This window comes from Phyllobates terribilis, unplaced genomic scaffold, assembly GCF_046119375.1.
Source record: "Phyllobates terribilis strain yellow unplaced genomic scaffold, ASM4611937v1 Scaffold_8__6_contigs__length_399053987, whole genome shotgun sequence".
Classification (NCBI taxonomy): domain Eukaryota; kingdom Metazoa; phylum Chordata; class Amphibia; order Anura; family Dendrobatidae; genus Phyllobates; species Phyllobates terribilis.
The window spans coordinates 340,572,403-340,594,671 of NW_027362768.1; positions in this window are offsets into that span (position 1 = coordinate 340,572,403).

The window sequence follows — 22,269 nt, forward strand, 5'->3', positions numbered from 1 at the left end:
AGGCTCCGCCGTCACTTGCCGTGACCACCTGCCTGTCCAGAGACTCTTGCCTGCTCACCTGGGAGCGCTCACCTGCTACCTGTCTGCTAGCCTACCTGGAGGCTCCGCCGTCACTTGCCGTGACCACCTGCCTGTCCAGAGACTCTTGCCTGCTCACCTGGGAGCACTCACCTGCTACCTGCCTGCTAGCCTACCTGGAGGCTCTGCTGTCACTTGCCGTGACCACCTGCCTGTCCAAAGACTCTCGCCCGCTCACCTGGGAGCGCTCACCAGCCACCTGCCTGCTGTCCTTCTACCCAGAGACTGTCCCTGTCACTTGCCGTGAGTACCCGTCCTTCTACCCAGAGACTGTCCCTGTCACTTGCCGTGACTACCTGCCCTTCTACCCAGAGACTGTCCCTGTCACTTGCCGTGACTACCTGCCTGTCTTCCCTGGGAGCCACCCGCTTCCTTACAAGGACCGCCCCCTTGTATAGTTGCTCAGAGGTTCCGCCTCCCAGACCCGTTACAGTTTGCTCGGGCCATGGAATCCGGTGGCACCCAAGCTCCCTCGCTCTCGGACCTATGTCATGAACTGTCCCGTCAGAGGTCCCAACAGGAGTCCATCCTGAGTCACCTGCGGAGTGTCAACTCTCGCCTGGACACTCTGTCTGCTCCACCAGCAACCACCGCTAGTGTCATGACTCGCAACCCGGCAGCGCCGCTGCCCACCAATACCATGGTATCCGGTCCCGGACCCCGGTTTTCTGCACCTCCTCGCTTCGGAGGTGACTCCGCTCAAGTTCGGGGCTTCATAAACCAGTGCACCCTGCACTTTGAACTCTTGTCCCACCAGTTTATCTCCGACCGGTCCAAAGTAGCCTTTATCATGTCCCACCTCACGGGGGAGGCTCTGGCTTGGCTAAATCCTCTGTGGGAGAGAGGAGATCCCCTGGTGTCCGACCTGCCAGTCTTTCTCACGGCTTTCCGGAAAGTCTTCGACGAACCCGGACGGAAGACCTCATCCGCATCGTCTCTGCTACGCCTCCATCAAGGAGATCTCACCGTGGGCCAATATGCCATACGGTTCCGTACCCTTGCTTCGGAGCTGGCCTGGGATAACGACGCTCTGGTGTCTGTCTTCTGGGAGGGTCTGTCCGGCCGTATTAAAGATGAACTCGCCGGTCGGGACATTCCTACCACTCTCGACGACTTAATAACACTTGCCACCCGGATTGACATCCGATTCCAGGAGCGCGCCAAAGAGGTCACCCGTGAGAGGAGGTTTCCACGTCTAGCCCCCACCTTCCAGAAACCCGTCACTCCCTCCGTTACTCCCCAGGCACACTCACCTGAGCCTATGCAGGTCGACCAGACCAAGATGGTCAAAACCCGTCAAGACTTACGCCGTGCCGGGAGCTGCTTCTACTGTGGCAGTAAGGAGCACCGGATCCGTTCCTGCCCAGAGAGGTCGGGAAACGCCTGTGTCTAGGATCGCTCAGAGAGGTCGCCCTAGACAAAAGTAAACCCTCTCCATCCCTGATGCTGTCAGTCTCTATCACCTGCGGAGAGAACTGCTATTTCGAACTGGCTCAACTTGACTCAGGAGCTGCTGGAAATCTCATTTCTCAGTCTCTGGTAGAGAAATACCGCATTCCCACCAAACCTCTGGCCGTACCTTTATCTGTCGCCGCCGTGGATGGGGGCCTCTTACCACATCCCATCCAACTCATCACCGAATCCATAACTCTGCAGGTGGGAATGCTGCATTCTGAGAGCATCTCCTTTCATGTTCTGCCTGGACTCTCTCACGCACTCTTGTTAGGCCTACCTTGGCTCCAGAAACATGCACCCGTGCTTGACTGGCAGACCGGAGAAGTCCTTCGCTGGGGACAGGACTGCCATAAGACTTGTCTAGTTCCCGTTCATCCTGCTCGTCCTTCTCCTACCCCAGTCAATCTACCCGGTCTACTGGTTCCCTATTGGTCTTATGTAGATGTCTTCAATAAAAAAGAAGCAGAGACATTACCCCCTCATAGACCATACGATTGTCCAATCGACCTGATACCCGGCTCTACTCCTCCCCGTGGGCGTATCTACCCTTTGTCCGCAGCAGAGACCCGGTCCATGTCAGAATATATTGAGGAGAACCTGGCCCGGGGATTTATCCGGAAATCTACCTCCCCGGCGGGAGCAGGTTTCTTCTTCGTTACAAAGAAGGATGGCTCACTCCGTCCATGTATAGATTATAGAGGCCTTAATCAGATTACAGTGAAGAATAAATACCCCCTCCCGCTCATTCCTGAATTATTTGACCGCCTGAGGGGGGCTAGAATCTTCACCAAACTGGATCTCCGTGGGGCATATAACCTGGTCCGTATCCGTCAGGGGGATGAGTGGAAGACGGCATTCAACACCCGGGACGGCCACTATGAGTACCTTGTAATGCCCTTCGGTCTCTGTAACGCTCCTGCCGTCTTTCAAGAGTTGGTCAATGACATCTTCCGTGACCTTCTCTACTCCTGCGTGGTGGTGTACCTGGACGACATCTTGGTCTTCTCTCCGGACCTTCCTACTCACCGGAGGGATGTTCGTCAGGTCCTGCTCAGGCTCAGGCAGAACCACCTCTACGCTAAATATGAGAAGTGCATCTTTGAGCAGACCTCTCTTCCATTTCTGGGCTACATAATCTCTCAGACCGGCCTACAAATGGATCCTGAGAAACTGTCTGCCATCCAGAAGTGGCCTCGACCAGAGGGGTTGAAGGCTATTCAGCGGTTTCTGGGCTTCGCCAACTATTACCGCCTCTTCATACCGCACTTCTCTTCCCGGACTGCCCCTATCTCTGCGCTCACCCGTAAGGGTACTAATCCCAGAAGATGGCCGCCCGAAGCTGAGGAGGCCTTTCTTTCCTTAAAACAGACCTTCTCCTCCGCCCCGGTGCTGCATCGTCCGGACGGCAACAAACAATTCTTCCTAGAAGTTGACGCTTCCTCCTCTGGAGCCGGGGCGGTACTTACCCAAAAGTCATCTTCCGGAAGAATGGTAACCTGCGTTTTTTTCTCCAAACTCTTCTCCTCTTCTGAGCGCAACTATTCTATTGGAGACCGAGAATTGTTAGCCATTAAGCTGGCACTGGAGGAGTGGCGTTACCTGCTCGAGGGGGCTCTTCACCCGGTAATAATTTACACGGACCACAAGAACTTGGCTTACCTTCAGAGCGCCCAGAGACTTAACCCGCGCCAAGCCCGGTGGTCCTTGTTTTTTGCTCGCTTTGATTTTGTTCTTCATTTTCGCCCGGCAGACAAAAACATCAAAGCTGACGCCTTGTCCCGATCCTTCCTGGTATCTGATCTAGAGGAGGAACCTAAGCACATCATTGATTCCGCCAGAGTAATGCAAGTGGCTCCCGTGAATCTAAATCGTCTCCCTCCCGGTAAGACGTTCGTAACAGTACCTGATCGGAAGAATGTCCTACACTGGGGTCACTCGTCTAAGCTAGCTGGCCACGCCGGTCAGAAAAAGACCCTCCAGCTCATTACCCGGCATTACTGGTTGCCTACCCTGCACAAGGATGTAATAGACTTTGTTTCTGCCTGTGTGTCCTGCGCCCGCAACAAAGTTCCGAGACACCTGCCAGCCGGTCGCCTTCTTCCTCTTCCAGTACCTGCTGCCCCGTGGCAGCATATTGCTATGGACTTTATAACGGATCTTCCTGTCTCTGCCGGTTGTACGGTCATTTGGGTGGTCGCTGATCGCTTCTCCAAGATGGCGCACTTCATTCCCCTGCCGGGTCTCCCGTCTGCACCCGAACTGGCTAAAGACTTTATCCGCCACATCTTCCGTCTCCATGGCCTGCCCCTCCACATCGTGTCAGATCGTGGGGTTCAGTTCACCTCACGCTTCTGGAGAGCCACATGTAAGTTGCTTGACGTCACTCTGGACTTCTCCTCCGCTTACCATCCACAGTCCAATGGTCAAGTGGAGCGGATCAATCAGAACCTGACCAGTTACCTCCGGCACTTCGTTAATGCCCACCATTCGGACTGGGTGGATCTCCTACCATGGGCCGAGTTCTCTTACAATAATCACGCGAGCGAATCTTCCTCCAAATCCCCGTTTTTTGTAGTCTTTGGTCAGCATCCTCGGATCCCATTTCCCGTCTCCACCTCGGTGGACAATCCTGCTGCGGAATCTCTCGCTAGCGAATTCTCCTCCGTTTGGGAGAGTACCCGATCCGCACTCCTTCAGTCGTCCGAGCGGATGAAAAAACACGCTGACAAGAAACGCCTGGATCCTCCACAATTCCGTCCTGGAGATAAAGTCTGGCTCTCGTCCAAATATGTCCGGCTCAAGATTCCTTCCTACAAGTTAGGGCCTCGGTTCATCGGCCCACTGGAAGTTATCAAACATATCAACCCGGTGGCCTATAAATTGAAACTCCCGGCCAACTTACGGATCCCTAACTCCTTCCATGTATCTCTCCTCAAACCCGTGGTACTTAACTCTTTTTCCAAGTCTACAGGTACGCCTCCTGCTCCGGTTTCCGCTGAGAACGAGTTTGAGGTAGAGAACATTCTGGCCACCAAAAGGGTAAGAGGAAAAACCTTTTTTCTGGTAGATTGGAAGGGGTTTGGTCCTGAGGAGAGAACGTGGGAGCCCCGGGAGAACATCCATGCCCCTCTCATCCTTGACAAATTTCTCTCTGGCCTAAAAAAAGGGGGGGCCTAAAGGGGGGGGTACTGTAGCGTCGGCGTCCCTGCCTCCTGCTAGGCAGGGACGCTGTTCCCCTCACCCCTCCGCTCCGTGCCCGGCATCTTCCTCCCGCTCTGCTGGCAGTGCGCGCTGCTTCCCGGCCACGGTGCTTAGGGCGCGCGCGCGCGCGCTCCCCCTCTCTTAAAGGGGCCGCGCGCGCCGTCCTAAGGAGTCCCCGGCCAATGGCCGGAGGACTTCACCATATATAAGGCACCTCCTCCAAAATGGAGGTGCCCGAGCAATGTTTTTGCAAAGCCTTCACTCTGCTTCAGCCCTCAGGTCCCGTTGCCAGTTACCTGCCAGTCACCTGCCAGATTCCTGCCTGTTACCTGCCAGTCACCTGCCAGTCACCTGCCAGATTCCTGCTTGATACCTGCCTGATATCCGTTTACCTGCTTGCAAGCCTGCGGTCCGACGGTCTGCCTTCCGACACCTATCAGTCTGTCTATGGACCAGCCTGCCCGCTCACCTGGGAGCGCTCATCTGCTACCTGCCTGCTAGCCTACCTGGAGGCTCCGCCGTCACTTGCCGTGACCACCTGCCTGTCCAGAGACTCTTGCCTGCTCACCTGGGAGCGCTCACCTGCTACCTGTCTGCTAGCCTACCTGGAGGCTCCGCCGTCACTTGCCGTGACCACCTGCCTGTCCAGAGACTCTTGCCTGCTCACCTGGGAGCGCTCACCTGCTACCTGCCTGCTAGCCTACCTGGAGGCTCTGCCGTCACTTGCCGTGACCACCTGCCTGTCCAAAGACTTTCGCCCGCTCACCTGGTAGGGCTCACCAGCCACCTGCCTGCTGTCCTTCTACCCAGAGACTGTCCCTGTCACTTGCTGTGAGTACCCGTCCTTCTACCCAGAGACTGTCCCTGTCACTTGCCGTGACTACCTGCCCTTCTACCCAGAGACTGTCCCTGTCACTTGCCGTGACTACCTGCCTGTCTTCCCTGGGAGCCACCCGCTTCCTTACAAGGACCGCCCCCTTGTATAGTTGCTCCCAGACCCGTTACATCTTGTACTGATCCTGAGTTACATCCTGTATTATACTCCAGAGCTGCACTCACTATTCTGCTGGTGCAGTCACTGTGTACATACATTACATTACTGCTCCTGTACTGATCCTGAGTTACATCCTGTATTATACTCCAGAGCTGCACTCGTAATTCTGCTGGTGCAGTCACTGTGTACATGACGCGCCCCCTGGGCCATGGGGATACCCGGAGCCGGGCCTTGTAAATGCTGGGGGGTTGTAGTCACCGTGGCGGTGACCCGGTCCGTGACTCAGGGCGGTCAAACCAGGGTAGTGTATGTGTATCTGGTTTAAAAAGTCCGACTACACCACCTGTGGATTGCGGTTATTGGGAACCGCCGCTGCGGAGCAATCCACTGAAGCTGATGGTGTGTGCAGCAAGGTGAAGTGACTCCTCACAGGAAGAGTGTAGCTTCAGGGCAGCGTGAGTGGATGATGGTGGTGATAGTGCCTGGATCGGTAATAATAACACGGAGTGACGGAGTCTTTGCAGTGCAGTCCTGGGGACTTTACTGGTGACAATTATATAGGCCCCGATGGGAGTACTTGCTAGGGATGAGGGCCCGGTCAGTCTGGGAGCAATCCTAGAATTCCCCTGGCCAGGTGGAGTTGTAGGCCTGCCGTTCTGACTGTACTCTTTTGGCTATCCCGCTTATAGTCATGTTGTAGCCCACATCCCTGAGTGTAACGTGCTGCTCACCCGTATGGCTGGCGACTCGGATCCCGTGTATTCCTCGCTCCTCTGTGGCGGTACTGGTCCTTTCGTGTGGCTGAGCCTCCGGGCTTCTGTTGGGCCAGGAGACCTGAAATCCCCTGCCCTGCGGTATCTGCTGCTGGGCTTGAAGGGTCCCACAGCCTCGGACTCCGGTGTCCGGTCCTCTGTGTACACTGGCCAGGACGAGCTCCGCACAGCTCCAGTCCCTGGCTTCTTGCTCCTGTGTGTCCTATCAGACTCCTGACACTGAGCTCAGACTCTCACTAGACTAGCTAACCCCGCCTCCAGATCCAGTTATATAGGGCAGGATCCTCCCCTTTTCTGGTCTGGAGCAGGAGGTGTTGCAAGTAGTGTGTTCCTGACCAGGAAACCCCTGTTTTGCTCCCAGACATGGTATTACTACCACTGTGGCAACCAGACCCTCTGGGGTGCCACATTCATACATTACATTACTGATCCTGTACTGATCCTGAGTTACATCCTGTATTATACTCCAGAGCTGCACTCGTAAATCTGCTGGTGCAGTCACTGTGTACATACATTACATTACTGATCCTGTACTGATCCTGAGTTACATCTTGTATTATACTCCAGAGCTGCACTCACTATTCTGCTGGTGCAGTCACTGTGTACATACATTACATTACAGCTCCTGTACTGATCCTGAGTTACATCCTGTATTATACTCCAGAGCTGCACTCACTATTCTGCTGGTGGAGTCACTGTGTACATACATTACATTACTGATCCTGTACTGATCCTGAGTCAAGGAGGGAGAACAGTGTCTGAAAATAGGGATGTAGAAGGTCCAAATGAAAATACAATGAGGGTGTAAGGGCACAGATCTGGGGTCTTGTATCTCTGGCACAATCTTAGTGTCTGAGCTGAATTTCCCAGCCTAGTCTTCTCAGAGACATATGGCGTTGGACAACATCCTGCTAATTAGTCCCTCGTTATTAGGAAGCAGACACATCTACTGAATATCTATATTTTCGTGTTGAGTCTATTTGCTGTTCTCTCCGCACTTTCTGACATTAATGAGGCAACTAGAACACCATTAAAGGGAACTCATTAATTCTGATTAGAACTTGAAAACATTTTGCAACCACAGTTAATCTTTGGATCTCCCAGTGCAGGAAGAGGAAGGACATTTATGAACTGCGGATCATAGAACTTCATAGTGCTTCATAGATCATAGAAGTCGTCAGTCTGTGCAGGAGGGATTGGGTGAAAAAGCCTATATAAGATTAGTGGTCACTCTATTAATCCTGGATATGAGCAGGACACTACCACAAAGTTCCTTGGGTACAACGGAGGAGCTGATTCTTAGGTTCCACCCTCCATCTATACAGAACATGTGACATCCACTTTTGGTTGCATCATAATCTTTGATGGCATCATACACACAGGACAGATCATCAGTAAAATCTAATAGGTAACAATTAATTGGCTCCATAGTCAACTGCTGGACCTTGAATAAGGGCCCATTATTGTGTTAGAACCTGGATCCCCAAAAGTGATCCAGTGGTTTTCCTATCTGACCCTGTCTGCACAACACAATAGTTAATCACAAAGGCATATTTGACAACTCTGCATGATAAAAGAGAATCCCTGAAAAAGGGGAATCTCTGAAAATGGAGAGTCCCTAAAATGAGGAGAATCCTCTAAAAAGAAGAATCCAGTAAAAAGGAGAATCCCTGAAACGGAGAATCCCTGAAAAAGGAGAGTCTTACAAAAAGGAGGATCTTTAAAAAAGGAGAATCCTTGAAAAAGGAGAGTCTTAGAAAAAGGAGAATCCCTGAAAAAGGAGAATCTTTAAAAAAGGAAAATCCCTGAAAAAGGAGAATCTTCAAAAAAGGAGAATCCCTGCAAATAGGAGAATCTTTAGAAAAGGAGAATCCTTGAAAAAGGAGAACCCCTGAAAAAAGGTGAAGCCCATTGAAAGAACAATTTTCCTGGAATATTTAGCAAATCTGCCCAGCCATTTTCATTCTTATGACACTCACCCCTGGCATTCAAAGGCAGATTTAGAGGGTGGGAATAGGGTTTGGATTGGTGAATTGTGTTCTTATAGTTATGCAAACACATAACTGGCCGCACACCTCACTCACCATATTCTCCCATCTACTAGAAGACCATTTAAAAGAAACTGGCAAGTATGCCTTATGGCGTTTTCAATTTGTTGCATAATTTTTGCTGTGATTTTTTGGTGGCTCGGTTTTTGGTACTTTTCTCTTGCAGCGCTGGAGTCCTGAGTATGAGTCCAAGCAAGTTAAAACATCTGCCACACTCCAAGAACCTACTGACAGGTTGGTGTGTTAAAGATAGGGAAAGAATGAAATCCTGATTGGGGAATGGCAGTGCTGTACAGCGCTGTGGAGTATGTTGGCGTTATGTAATCAGTAAAAAGAAATAATTTATGAATGAGGTTCTGCAGCAGCTGAGGTGTATTATGATATTCTGCAGCAGCTGAGGTGTATATTATGAGGTTCTGCAGCAGCTGAGGTGCATTATGAGGTTCTGCAGCAGCTGAGATGTATTTTGATGTTCTGCAGCAGCTGAGGTGTATTATGAAGTTCTGCAGCAGTTGAGGTGTATTATGAAGTTCTGTAGCAGCTGAGGTGTATTATGAGTTTCTGCAGCTAGTGTGTATATTATGAGGTTCTGCAGCAGCTGAGGTGTATTATGATGTTCTGCAGCAGCTGAGGTGTATTATGAGGTTCTGCAGCAGCTGAGGTGTATTATGAGGTTCTGCAGCAGCTGAGGTGTGTTATGGGGTTCTGCAGCAGCTAAGGTGTATTATGAGGTTCTGCAGCAGCTGAGGTGTATTATGATGTTCTGCAGCAGCTGAGGTGTATTATGATGTTCTGCAGCAGCCGAGGTGTATTATGGGGTTCTGCAGCAGCTGAGGTGTATTATGATGTTCTGCAGCAGCTGAGGTCTATCATGGGGTTCTATAGCAGCTGATGTGTATTATGAGGTTCTGTAGCAGCTGAGGTGTATTATGATGTTCTGCAGCAGCTGAGGTGTATTATGATGTTCTGCAGCAGCTGAGGTGTATTATGGGGTTCTGCAGCAGCTGAGATGTAGTACGATATTCTGCAGCAGCTGAGATTTATTACGATATTCTGCAGCAGCTGAGGTGTATTATGAGGTTCTGTAGCAGCTGAGGTGTATTATGATGTTCTGCAGCAGCTGAGGTGTATTATGATGTTCTGCAGCAGCTGAGGTGTATTATGGGGTTCTGCAGCAGCTGAGGTGTATTATGATGTTCTGTAGCAGCTGAGGTGTATTACGAGGTTCTGCAGCAGCTAAGGTGTATCATGGGGTTCTGTAGCAGCTGAGGTATATTATGATGTTCTGCAGCAGCTGAGGTGTATTATGATGTTCTGCAGCAGCTGAGGTGTATTATGAGGTTCTGCAGCAACTGAGGTGTATTGTGAGGTTCTGCAGCAGCTGAGATGTAGTACGATATTCTTCAGCAGCTGAGGTGTATTATGATGTCCTGGAGCAACTGAGGTATACTATGAGGTTCTGCAGCAGCTGAGGTGTATTACGAGGTTCTGCAGCAGCTGAGGTGTATTATGATGTTCTGCAGCAGCTGAGGTGTATTATGATGTTCTGCAGCAGCTGAGGTGTATTATGATGTTCTGTAGTAGCTGAGGTGTATTACGAGGTTCTGCAGCAGCTGAGGTGTATTATGATGTCCTGGAGCAGCTGAGATATGTATTACGATGTTCTCCAGCAGCTGAGGTGTATATTATGATGTTCTGCAGCAGATGAGATGTATTATGATGTCCTGGAGCAGCTGAGGTGTATTATGATGTTCTGCAGCAGCTGAGGTGTATTATGAGGTTCTGCAGCAGTTGAGGTGTATTATAAGGTTCTGCAGCAGCTGAGGTGTGTTTTATGAGATTCTGCAGCATATTATGCTGTATTATATTACATATTACCATGTTTTCCATGTGCCGTGTTCTTCTACCCTCGTGTTGCCATACACCCGTTCCGGCTACGCTCTGCTATGCTGGTTATCATCAGTTATCAGCTCTGACTTTTCACCAGGCGCTTTCCTTTCCTGATACCATGCTATAATCTCTGGGAGACGCACGGTCCAGAATCGCTGGCAGGAGTTGATAGAAACGAGGGATCTGGTATCCTGAGAACATACAGCGCAGGACATTTATAACGACAAAAGCATAAAATCCGAACACTTTCTTACATTTCACAGAGGGTAATTTACCCGAGGAGCCGAAGGCGTTGTGTGTTTTCTATTATCGCAACGTGCTAAGGAAATTCCTATAAATGTGCAGCATGCGCGGAGATAGGATTCTTAATGTCTGTGATATTAAAGGGCTGAGTATATTTACATAAAACATCCTCTGGGCATGTTCTTCTACGGCTATTCCTTAGTGAGAGATTAGCGGCTCGTTCGGAGCTAAACAGATTTCTTTTTTTCTATCCGTACCATAGTGTGATGGAATAGCGCACTGCGATCCTCTCTTACGCGCCAGGAGACACGATGCTGACAAATAGCGCCTCATCCGAGGTTCTCTAAATGCAAAATATCACCCAGGGAAGAAGCAGTTACAAAGAGTCTACCAAATGGAAAATCTCCAGGTCCAAAGGGGCTGACATATCGTACTAGAACCGTCTACCACTGTGGATTCCACTCTTTGTTCGTGAAGACCAAGTAGATTTTATTCCATGCAGACAAGGTGGGGACAATACGAGGAAGGCAAGTGATCTTATATATGTTATCTATAAAACCCCCCATAGATATGGGCAAATCAACAATGAATTCACTGGTTAAGGTGTTCAAAGCAAGGAACATTTCACTGACAATGAAGACACGGCTCCTACATAGTCTGTAGTAACACATGGATGCGAAACCTGGACGAAAAAACACAAGACTGAAGAAGAATCAATGCCCTCAAAATCTGGTGCTGGAGAAGGAGGTTATCAATACCATGGATGGCAAGAAGACCGAACAAATAATGCTAGACATGTCACTGGAAGCAATGATCACCAAACTATGACTTGATTACTTTGGACACATCATATAAAGAGAGCAATCAGTGGAGAAGAACATCATGGTCAGAAGAATAGAAGGAACAAGGTGAAGAGGTAGACCAGCAACTCGAGGGCTTGATACAATAAAGATAATGGGGGAGAAGACCCTGGTGGATCTATCTTAGCTTGTACAAGATAGATCTTCCTACAAAGCGTTCAACCATCAAGTCGCCATGGCTCGAAATCGAGCTGAAGGCCATTAATAATAATACTTTAGATAGCTTTCCGCCAAATAATAGTTCATCAGCCATCTTGCCCGACTGTCTCATACACAGGAGCACTAGCGCTCCTACTGACTACCGATCAATGGCCAATCAATGGCCGCTTAATAGGCTGTTTGCACAGATTGTGTCATGGGTGTGTCAGAGGTGACAGAGAGTCGCCCTGCAGTGGTTTGCAGGAGATCTCCATGTTTGGCAATGCAGACAGCTGCCTAGATAGGAGGCTGTCTTTAGGACCCAGTGACTACCTCCCTTTGGTCTGGGTGTATATATACCTGGTGTGTCTAGGTGGGCATCGCTGGTTAATTCATTTCTACTTGGAACTTGGCTGAAGCAGCATCACGCCCTCTCTGGAGTCTTGAGGCTTTGTGTGCCCTGTTGGAGTTCTTCTAAAGCTGAGCTGTTGTTCCACTGTGTTGTCTTCCCCTTTTGTCTTTAGCGTGCTAGCAGAGGTTGACTAGTGCTCATCTCCTTCCACCCCCAGCTATAGCCTTACGCCAAGGATAGTAGGGCAAGGCATGTGATAGGCGACAGCTGCGGAGGCTGTATAGGGATGTTAGGGGGAGACAGGGTGTTGCCATTCTACATTAGGAGGTTACCTCATCCCCATTTCCCTAGTGTCTGGGCTCCCTTTCCCTTTCCCCTCTGTGTTGCACTCACACCTGGCGTGACTCTATGTGTTGCACTCACACCTGGCGTGACAGATTGACCACGGTGAACAATTCACACTGATCGATCTATAATAGATTGCTCAGTGCGCACAAGCTGCCATTGTTCTCGGCAGCTCGAGTCCTGTTTACACAGGATGATGTTCCGCCAAGAACGTTGATCTTTTGCACTGCACAACGAGCATTACTAAGGAATGTTCATTCATTATAATCTTTCAGTGTAAATGCACCTTTACACCCCCAACAATCCTCTTTTGGGGGTCCTCATACACGTTAGACCGTCAACCGAACCTGTCGATATTGACAGGTTCTTCCACATTAGTCTAATGTGTATGGGGTCTTTTACAAGCCAAATTTGAATTGCGGTAACTCTTGTTATCATTATCTGCAAACAAAACATTATGTATTTGTTCAACACCAAAGATTCAGAACCCAATTTGTTCGAGGGTTTATGTGAGGTGCGGTCTCCACTACGGGGCTTAACAATTATCAGATTTTGACCCCAGTGTTTACCTAAGACATGCCTATGCGGAGAAGGGTGTATGTCTTCTAGAAGAGGGGATGTGTCCGGAGACATGGCAAGAAATCTGAAGGTTTGCAAACCAATATAAAACGGCCCGATTCATCAAGACCAGCATTGTTCGTGCCAGTCTTGATGAGGGAGGATGCTGGAATCAGACTCTATTGATTCATGAAGGGTTGTATGCCTCTTCATGAATCAGGAGCATTTGACAAGTGACTTACGCCTATGTGTGCTTCTCACCACAAATCCTTATCTGACCAGTGCTGGAGTAAGATTTGTGGCATAGCAAACGCCTCCGCTTGTCATGAATTTGAAGAGCAGCAGTCACCACACCTCTGTCACGACCACAGCTCGGCACATTTTGTCGAAGCTGGCCGATGCTTGCATGAAGACGGCAAAAGTCACAAAATTTAGGTGCAATTCTGAGTTGCGCCTACATTTTGCAAGTTTTTAAAGGTTTTATGCTAGAATTCTGGCGTGAAACCAGAATCTGCGTGACAGCGTGGTAAATCAGGGCTGTTTATGGGCGAAGACGATTTTTTGGCGCGAACAAGCCGGAACCCCGAACACGAACCCAAATTTGAAATGCCGAACAAATTCGCTGAACACTACTCATGATACCTTTAAGGTTCTAGCAATTTTCTGGATTCACTGACTTTCATGTCTTATAATAATGATGGGCTGTTGCTTCTCATAATTGAGTGTTTCTTGCCATATTCTGGCTTAGAACATTTGTGGAATGGGGCTCAGCACTTGTATGGAAATGTGCACTAACACCGCAAAACACACCTGATGGTTGCAAATCCTTTCTGAATGCCGATAAGTCCACAAATAAACTCTTGACGAGGGGACCTGTTCATTGGAAGCCAGATAAAGATGCTTGAGAGAATGTCAAGATATGGAAAATTGTCACCAAAGTAAAAGGGGGGAACTTTGAGGAATATAAGGTGTAATGCATGTTCTGGTTTGTTTCTCATGTGTTTCTTTACTCCTTGTTTCCATATGGGTACCTTTGTGGTTTTGCTGCCTTCAGTCTGTATCTATAATGTGCACATTCCAAAAAGAAAAAGGGAAACCATTGCATGAACAGGGGTTTCCAAACTTTTGACCAATTCTGTAAATCACATCACATTTTAGACATCATTCTAAACCAGAAATGCTAATTTTTCATACAAATGTGCCTCATCTTGCCCCCAACTCAGGGCTAATTCATCAGTGTTATCATAGCAACATCTTCTGAATATGGATCAGCACTGTCTAACAAGTCAAACCCATGAAAGAAGTAAAGAAGATTGGGTGCGCAAATAGCGCTGAAATCCGATAACCAATAGTGAAGATAATAAATGAAATTGCTCACCTTTCAGGGTTGTGACATGCACAACTCATTGAAAAGATATAAAACGAGGTGCTGCAGCCACCACGAATTTCCAGGGATCCTTAATGAGACAAACAGTATGTGGATGCGGTGGTGCCAGTGAAAGCCGCGCTTCCTTCAGGAAAGGACAGTATTGCTAGATACTAGTCCTACAGAACATATAAGAGATCACAGCACAGTTATATTGTAGCATCAGCGTCTCTGCCTCCTGCCGGGCAGAGACGCCGTTCCCCTCACCGCCGCGGTCCTGGTCCGGCGTCCTCCCGCTCCCCTGATGCTGTGGAGCGCACTGCATGCAGCTTCCCGGGCTCTGTGCTTAGGGCATGCTCCCTCCCTCTTAAGGGGGCCGCACGCGCCGTCCTATAGTGTCCCCGGCCAATGGCCGGAGGACTGCCCCTATATAAGGCACCTCCTCCAAAATGGAGGTGCCTGTGCAAGCTTGTTGTTCTGTGTGCTAACACTTGCTTCAGCCCTCAGGCCCCGCTGCCTGTCAGTCCAGCCAGCCAGCCTGTCTATAGTTCTGCCCGCCAGCCTGCTTACCTGGAAGCACCTGCCAGTTACCTGCCATGCCCACCAGCCTGCTTACCTGGAAACACCTGTCTGTTACCTGTAGTGGCTGCCAGCCTGCCTACCTGGAGCACCTGCCAGTTACCTGTCGTGCCTGCCAGCCATCCTACAAGGAGCACCTACCTGTTACCTGTCGTGCCCGCCAGCTAGCCTACCCGGAGCACTCGTCTGGCTATCTGCCGAACCAGCCTACTTGTCTACCCGGACAACCCGTCAGCCTTCCTGCCGTGCTCATCCGCTGTACCGGTCAGTTCCTGCCATCTGACCCGTGGGAGTCACCTGCTGTTACACAAGGTCAGTCCCAAAGTGGCACCTGGTCCCCCTGCCCGGTCCCTCCCTGGTTCACGGAGTCGATTGAGCCGCCGTGCGACCTTGGTCAGGCCGAGTAGGCACTTAGTCACGCCCCTCTGGTCCCTCCTTGCACCGAAGCACAGAGGTTCCACCACCCGGACCCGTAACAGTTTGCACAGGCCATGGAACTCGGTGGCCCCCAGGCTTCTTCACTCTCTGACCTGTACCAGGAGGTCTCATGTCCAACAGGAGACTATCCTGTCCTATCTGCGGTCTGTCAACTCCCGCCTGGACACGCTGTCCACCCCGTTTGTGTCCGTTTCTAGCCGAGCGGCACCCGCTCAGGCGGCACCCCAACCTACTGACGCTATGGCATCTGGCTCTGGACCCTGGTTCTCTGCGCCTCCACGTTTTGGTGGTGGTCTTATGTCGGGGCTTCATAAAACAGTGCACGCTGCACTTTGAACTCCTGGCACATCAGTTCCCCTCCGACCAGGCCAAGGTGGCATTCATCATGTCTCAGGTCACCGGGGAGGCATTGGCATGGCTAAACCCTCTGTGGGAAAGAGGGGATCCCCTGGTACCGATCTTCTGGCTTTCCTCGCTGCCTTCCGGAAGGTCTTCAATGAGCCCGGGCGAAATTCTTCTACTGCCTCCTCACTTCTCCACCTCCGCCAAGGAAGTCTCTCCGTGGGCCAGTATGCCATACGTTTCCGAACTCTCGCATCCGAGCTTGCCTGGAACAACGAGGCCCTGGTGTCCACCTTCTGGGAGGGTCTTTCCGGTCGGATCAAGGATGAGCTAGCCGGTCGTGACATCCCCTCCACCCTGGATGACCTGGTGTCATTAGCTACCCGGATTGACATCCGTTTTCTGGAACGTGCCAAGGAGATTACCCGGGAGAGAAGATTTCCGCGTCTCGCTCCTGTATTCCAAAAGCTTGCCTCTCAACCAGCAATTCCCCGGGCATGTTCGCCTGAGCCCATGCAAATTGACCAAACCAAGATGGTCAAGTCTCGCCAGGAGACACGCCGAGCCGAGGGGAGTTGCTTCTACTATGGCAGTAAAGAGCACTTGATCCATTCCTGTCCTGTGAGGCCAGGAAACTCCAGTGTCTAGGACCGCTCGGAGAGGTCATCCTAGGCAAGAGTAAGTCCTCTCCGTCCTAGACTCTGTCCGTTTCTGTTTCCAGTGGTGGGACCCGCTTCTTTGAGATTGCCCATCTGGATTCCGGAGCCGCTGGGAATCTCATTCAACAGGCTGTAGTGGAGTGGCATCAGATTCCTACTGTACGTATGGCTGAACCGTTGGCGGTTTCCTCCGTGGATGGGAGGCTTCTTCCGGAGACCATCTTACTCGTCACAGAGCCTGTAACCCTTCAGGTGGGAATGCCGCACTAAGAGAAGATCTCCTTTCATGTGCTGATTGGTCTCTCTCTCACTCCCTCTTGCTTGGTCTACCATGGTTATAAAGACATGAGCCCATCCTGAATTGGAGATCTGGTGAAGTGCTCCGTTGGGGTCAGGAATGCCATGAGTCCTGCCTGGTTCCGGTTCGTCCAGCTCGACCCCCGTCTACTCCGGCTAATCTACCTGATCTGCTGGCACCCTACTGGTCCTATGCGGACGTCTTCGACAAAAAGGAAGCAGAGACTCTGCCACCTCATAGGCCGTATGATTGCCCCATCGACCTGATACCTGGTGCTTCTCTTCCCCGCGGGCGTATCTACCCCTTGTCGCTGGCTGAGACCTGGGCCATGTCTGAATACATAGAGGAGAATCTTGCTAGGGGATTTATCCAGAAATCCACCTCTCTGGCTGGAGCAGGATTCTTCTTCGTCAATAAGAAAGACTGCTCTCTACGTCCCTGTATCGATTACAGGGGTCTTAACCAAATTACCATCAAAAATAAGTACCCTCTGCCTCTCATCTCGGAGCTGTTCGACCGCCTTAAAGGCGCGAAGATCTTTACCAAGCTTTATCTTCGTGGGGCATACAATTTTGTCCGGATCCGCCAGGGAGACGAGTGGAAGACAGCATTCAACACCCGGGACGGTCACTACGAATACCGTGTAATGCCCTTTGGTCTCTGTAATGCTCCAGTTATCTTCCAGGAGCTGGTTAACGACATCTTCCATTATCTCCTGTATTCTTGCGTGGTGGTGTACCTGGACGATATCTTGGTCTTCTCTCCGGATCTGCCCTCACACTGGAGGGATGTTCGTCAGGTTCTGCTAAGGCTCCGGCAGAATCGCCTATACGCTAAATTCGAGAAATGCCTCTTTGAGCAGACCTCTCTACCGTTCCTGGGCTATATTATTTTCGAGCCTGGTCTGCGGATGGATCCTGAGAAGGTCTCTGCCGTCTTAAAGTGGCCCCGACCGGAGGGGTTGAAGGCGATTCAACGATTCCGGGGCTTCGCAAATTATTACCGCCTCTTCATTCCTCACTCTTCATTCCTCACTTCTCCTCCCGAACTGCTCCTATTTCCGCGCTCACCCGTAAAGCAGCAAATCCCAAGGAATGGACTTCCGAATCGGAGGAGGCCTTTGTCTCCCTAAAACAAGCCTTCTCCTCCGCTCCTTTGCTGCACCGTCCGGATTGCAACAAGCAGTTCTTCCTGGAGGTTGATGCATCCTCCTTCTACTCACCCAGAAGTCCTCGTCCGGGAGAATGGTAACCTGCAGCTTCTTCTCCAAGCTCTTCTCCTCGCCGAGTGCAACTACTCCATAGGAGATCGTGAGCTGCTGGCCATCAAATTAGCGCTGGAGGAGTGGCGCTACTTGCTGGAGGGGGCTCTGCACCCGGTGGTCATCTACACTGACCACAAAAACCTTGCTTATTTGCAGAACGCCCAAAGATTAAATCCACGTCAGGCCAGGTGATCTCTATTCTTTGCCCGATTCTGCTTCACTCTGCATTTCCGCCCGGCGGACAAGAACATTAAAGCTGACGCTCTATCCCGCTCATTCTTGTCTTCCGACCAAGAGGAGGAGCCTCTACATATCATCGACTCCTCCAAAGTAATGACTGTGGCTCTGTTTGACCTGTCTCATCTTCCACCCGATAAGACCTTTGTAGCAGTTCCGTAAGAAGGTTCTACTCTGGGGCCATTCATCCAAACTAGCCGGTCATGCTGGCCAGAGGAAGACCTTTCTGCTCATCGCCCGACATTACTGGTGGCCTTCTCTACGCAAAGATGTTGCGGACTTCGTCGCGGCTTGTTCCTCCTGTGCCCGTAACAAGGTTCCCAGGCACCTTCCATCTGGCCATCTTCTTCCTCTTCTCGTGCCTTCCGCTCTGTGGGAACACATTGCAATTGACTTCATTACGGATATCCCTGTTTTTGCCGGTTGTACTGTCATTTGGGTGGTCGCTGACCGCTTTTCTAAAATGGGCCACTTCGTCCCTCTGCCTGGTCTCCCGTCTGCATCGGTGCTGGCTAAGGACTTCATCCATCACATTTTTCGTCTCCATGGCCTACCCCCTACATTGTGTCTGATCGCGGGGTTCAGTTCACTTTGCGCTTCTGGAGAGCTACGTGTAAGCTTCTGGATGTCTCCTAGGATTTCTCCTCTGCTTATCATCCTCAGTCCAATGGTCAAGTGGAAAGTATCAACCAGGTCCTTACCAGCTTTCATCGGAACTTTGTCAACGCTCACCGTAAAGATTGGGTTGAGCTCCTGCCCTGGGCCGAGTTCTCCTATAATAACCATGAGAGTGAGTCTTCTTCTAAATTCCCGTTCTTTGTGGTCTACGGTCAACACCCCTGGATTCCGTTTCCCGTCTACTCTTCTGTGGACAATCCTGCCGCGGAATCTCTGGTCAGCGAATTTTCAGCTATTTGGGATGACACTAGATCTGCACTTCTTCAATCCTCCGAGCGGATGAAGATACATGGTGATAAGAGATGTCTGGATCCGCCTCAATTCCGTCCGGGAGACAAGGTCTGGCTTTCCTCCAAATATGTTCGTCTCAAGATACCTTCCTATAAGTTGGGTCCGCGGCTCATCGGTCCGTTCGAGGTTCTTAACCAAATCAATCCCGTGGCTTACAAGCTGAAACTCCCGATCACCTTACGGATTCCCAATTCCTTTCATGTATCCCTCCTCAAACCTGTTGTCCTTAATTCTTTCTCTGACGATCCAGGTACCGCTCCAGCTCCAGTCTCTGCTGAGGATGTCTTTGAGGTAGAAAACATTTTGGCCACCAAGAGGGTAAGAGGAAAGACTTTCTTTCTTGTTGATTGGAAGGGGTTTGGCCCTGAGGAGAGGTCTTGGGAACCCAGGGAGAACATTCATGCCCCTCATCTTCTTAAAAAATTTCTTGCGGGCCTTAAGAAGAGGGGGCGTAAAGGGGGGGGGTACTGTAGCATCGGCGTCTCTGATTCCTGCCGGGCAGAGACGCCGTTCCTCTCACCGCCGCTGTCCTGGTCCGGCGTCCTCCTGCTTCCCTGCTGCTGTGGCACCCACCGCGCGCAGCTTCCGGGGCTCTGTGCTTAGGGTGCGCGCGCTCCCTCCCTCTTAAAGGGGCCGCACGCGCCGTCCTATAGAGTCCCCGGCCAATGGCTGGAGGACTGCCCCTATATAAGGCACCTCCTCCAAAATGGAGGTGCCTGTGCAAGGTTGTTGTTCTGTGTGCTAACACTTGCTTCAGCCCTCAGGTCCCGCTGCCTGTCAGTCCTGCTCGCCAGCCTGTCTACAGTCCAGCCAGCCAGCCTGTCTATAGTTCTGCCCTCCAGACTGCTTACCTGGAAGCACCTGCCAGTTACCTGCTGTGTCCGCCAGCCTGCTTACCTGGAAACACCTGTCTGTTACCTGTAGTGCCCGACAGCCTGCCTACCTGGAGCACCTGCCAGTTACCTGTCGTGCCCGCCAGCCAGCCTACCTGGAACACCTACCTGTTACATGTCGTGCCCTCCAGCTCGCCTACCCGGAGCACCAGTCTGGTTATCTGCCGAACCAGCCTGCTTGTCTACCCGGACCACCCGTCAGCCTTCATGCCGTGCTCATCTGCTGTACCGGTCAGTTCCTGCCATCTGACCCTTGAGAGTCACCTGCTCTCACACAAGGTCGGTCCCAGAGTGGCACCTGGTCCCCCTGCCCGGTTCCCTCCCTGGTTCACGGAGTCGATTGAGCCACCGTGCGACCTTGGTCAGGCCGAGTAGGCACTTAGTCATGCCCCTCTGGTCCCTCATTGCACCGAAGCACAGAGGTTCCACCACCCGGACCCGTAACATATATATTGTAACTTACAGCTGACGTTCTTTCTGATTAAATTGTTCACTTTTCCCTTATTTTCCATCTGGCCCAGACCGACACGACGACTTCTCCATCCCGGACTCAGAGTCTCAGGTTTGCAGAGATCACAACAAAGACACATTTGACTCCTTACATTTCAGGCCCCGTACCCATCTATTCCCAACCTGTACAAACACCTCTTCCTGCTGATACCCCAATACTGAGCCTCTGTTGCTGTACATGTCCACATGCTGGTATGACGGCAGGTGGGTACTGGCAGGCACGGCTGGTATGCAGACAGGCGGGTGCTGACAGGCACGGCTGGAGTGCAGACAGGTAGATACTGGCAGGTATAAATGCAGGCTGGATAGGGACCAGTGCAGACTGGGATACAGGAACAGAGCCGCAGGTGCGGTGGACTAGCAGAGCAAAACCGCAGGAGCGGTGAACAAGCAGAGCGGAGCAAAACCGCAGGAGCAGTGAACAAGCAGAGCGGAGCAAAACCGCATGTGCGGTGAGCAAGCAGAGCGGAGCAAAACCGCAGGTGCGGTGAATAAGCAGAGAGGAGCAAAACAGCAGGTGCGGTGAACAAGCAGAGCGGAGCAAAACCGCAGGTGTGGTAAACAAGCGGAACAGAGTGGAACCGCCGGAGCGGTGAACAAGCAGAGCAGAACAGAACCGCAGGTGCGGTAAACAAGCGGAGCAGAGCGGAACCGCCGGAGCGGTGAACAAGCAGAGCAGAACAGAGCAGAAGGTGAAGGCAGACAGGACAGGGCTCTGTTCACATGGAACAGACTGGAAAATACAGGAAGATGGTTAGAACACAGGAGGAAGATAAGGAGGCAGGGAGAGGGGACAAGCAGAACCAGATACACACAAGGTACTTACAATGAAGTAGCGAGTGGACACAAAACTCACAAACAGAAGTACAGAGACAACGAGTTAGAGTTAGGTGCAGGTTCAGACACTGCAGGAAAAGGGAAGGCATGGACATAGAGAGAAACAAGTAACGGGCTAGGACACTGTTCAGACAGGAACTGAACCGGGAATAAGATACAGGAACGAGCCTGGGAAATCAGCCCCCAGGGTGGCGGAAACAGACTAGAAGTCAGAGATACAGGTAGCGGCCCTGGGTACTCAGTCCCCAGGGTGGCAGAACAGACTAGATACAGGACAGGACCTGGCAACTCAGTTGCAAAAGACAAACTGAGTGAAAGTGTTGCTCAGGCACCTCTTACTGGGTGGATGGGGTTTAAGTATCCAGTGACTCACAGCAATAGGCTGGGGACGCATTAGGACTGTGCACACAGTAGCTATAAGAGACAAGCAGAAAGCCGCGCCGACGCCCTAAGCAATCAGACAAGAGACATGGACACAGCAGGTACTGGAGCAAAGAGTGCATCATGGACTGACAGGTAAGATTGCGGTCTTGCATGGTGGGAGGTGGTGCACCATGCAAGCACGCCGCCAGGAATGTTACAGTCTGCACACTATCTCCCACACTGTATGATGGCCCCCACACTGTGAAGAGACCCCACATTATCTCCCACATTGTATGATGGCCCCCACACTATACAAAGACCCCACATTATCTCTCACACTGTATGATGGCCTCCATAATATACAAAGACCACATATTATCTCCCACACTGTATGATGGCCCCTACACTGTGCAAAGACCCCACATAATCTCCCACACTGTATGACCCTAACTGTAATCCCCACACTGTATAAATAACTTCCAAATAGTATAATGCGCCAGACAGTCCTCAATATAGTATAATGCACTCCCCATAGGCTGAGTCTGTAGGATAACCCCCCCCCCATAGGCAGTCTGTAGC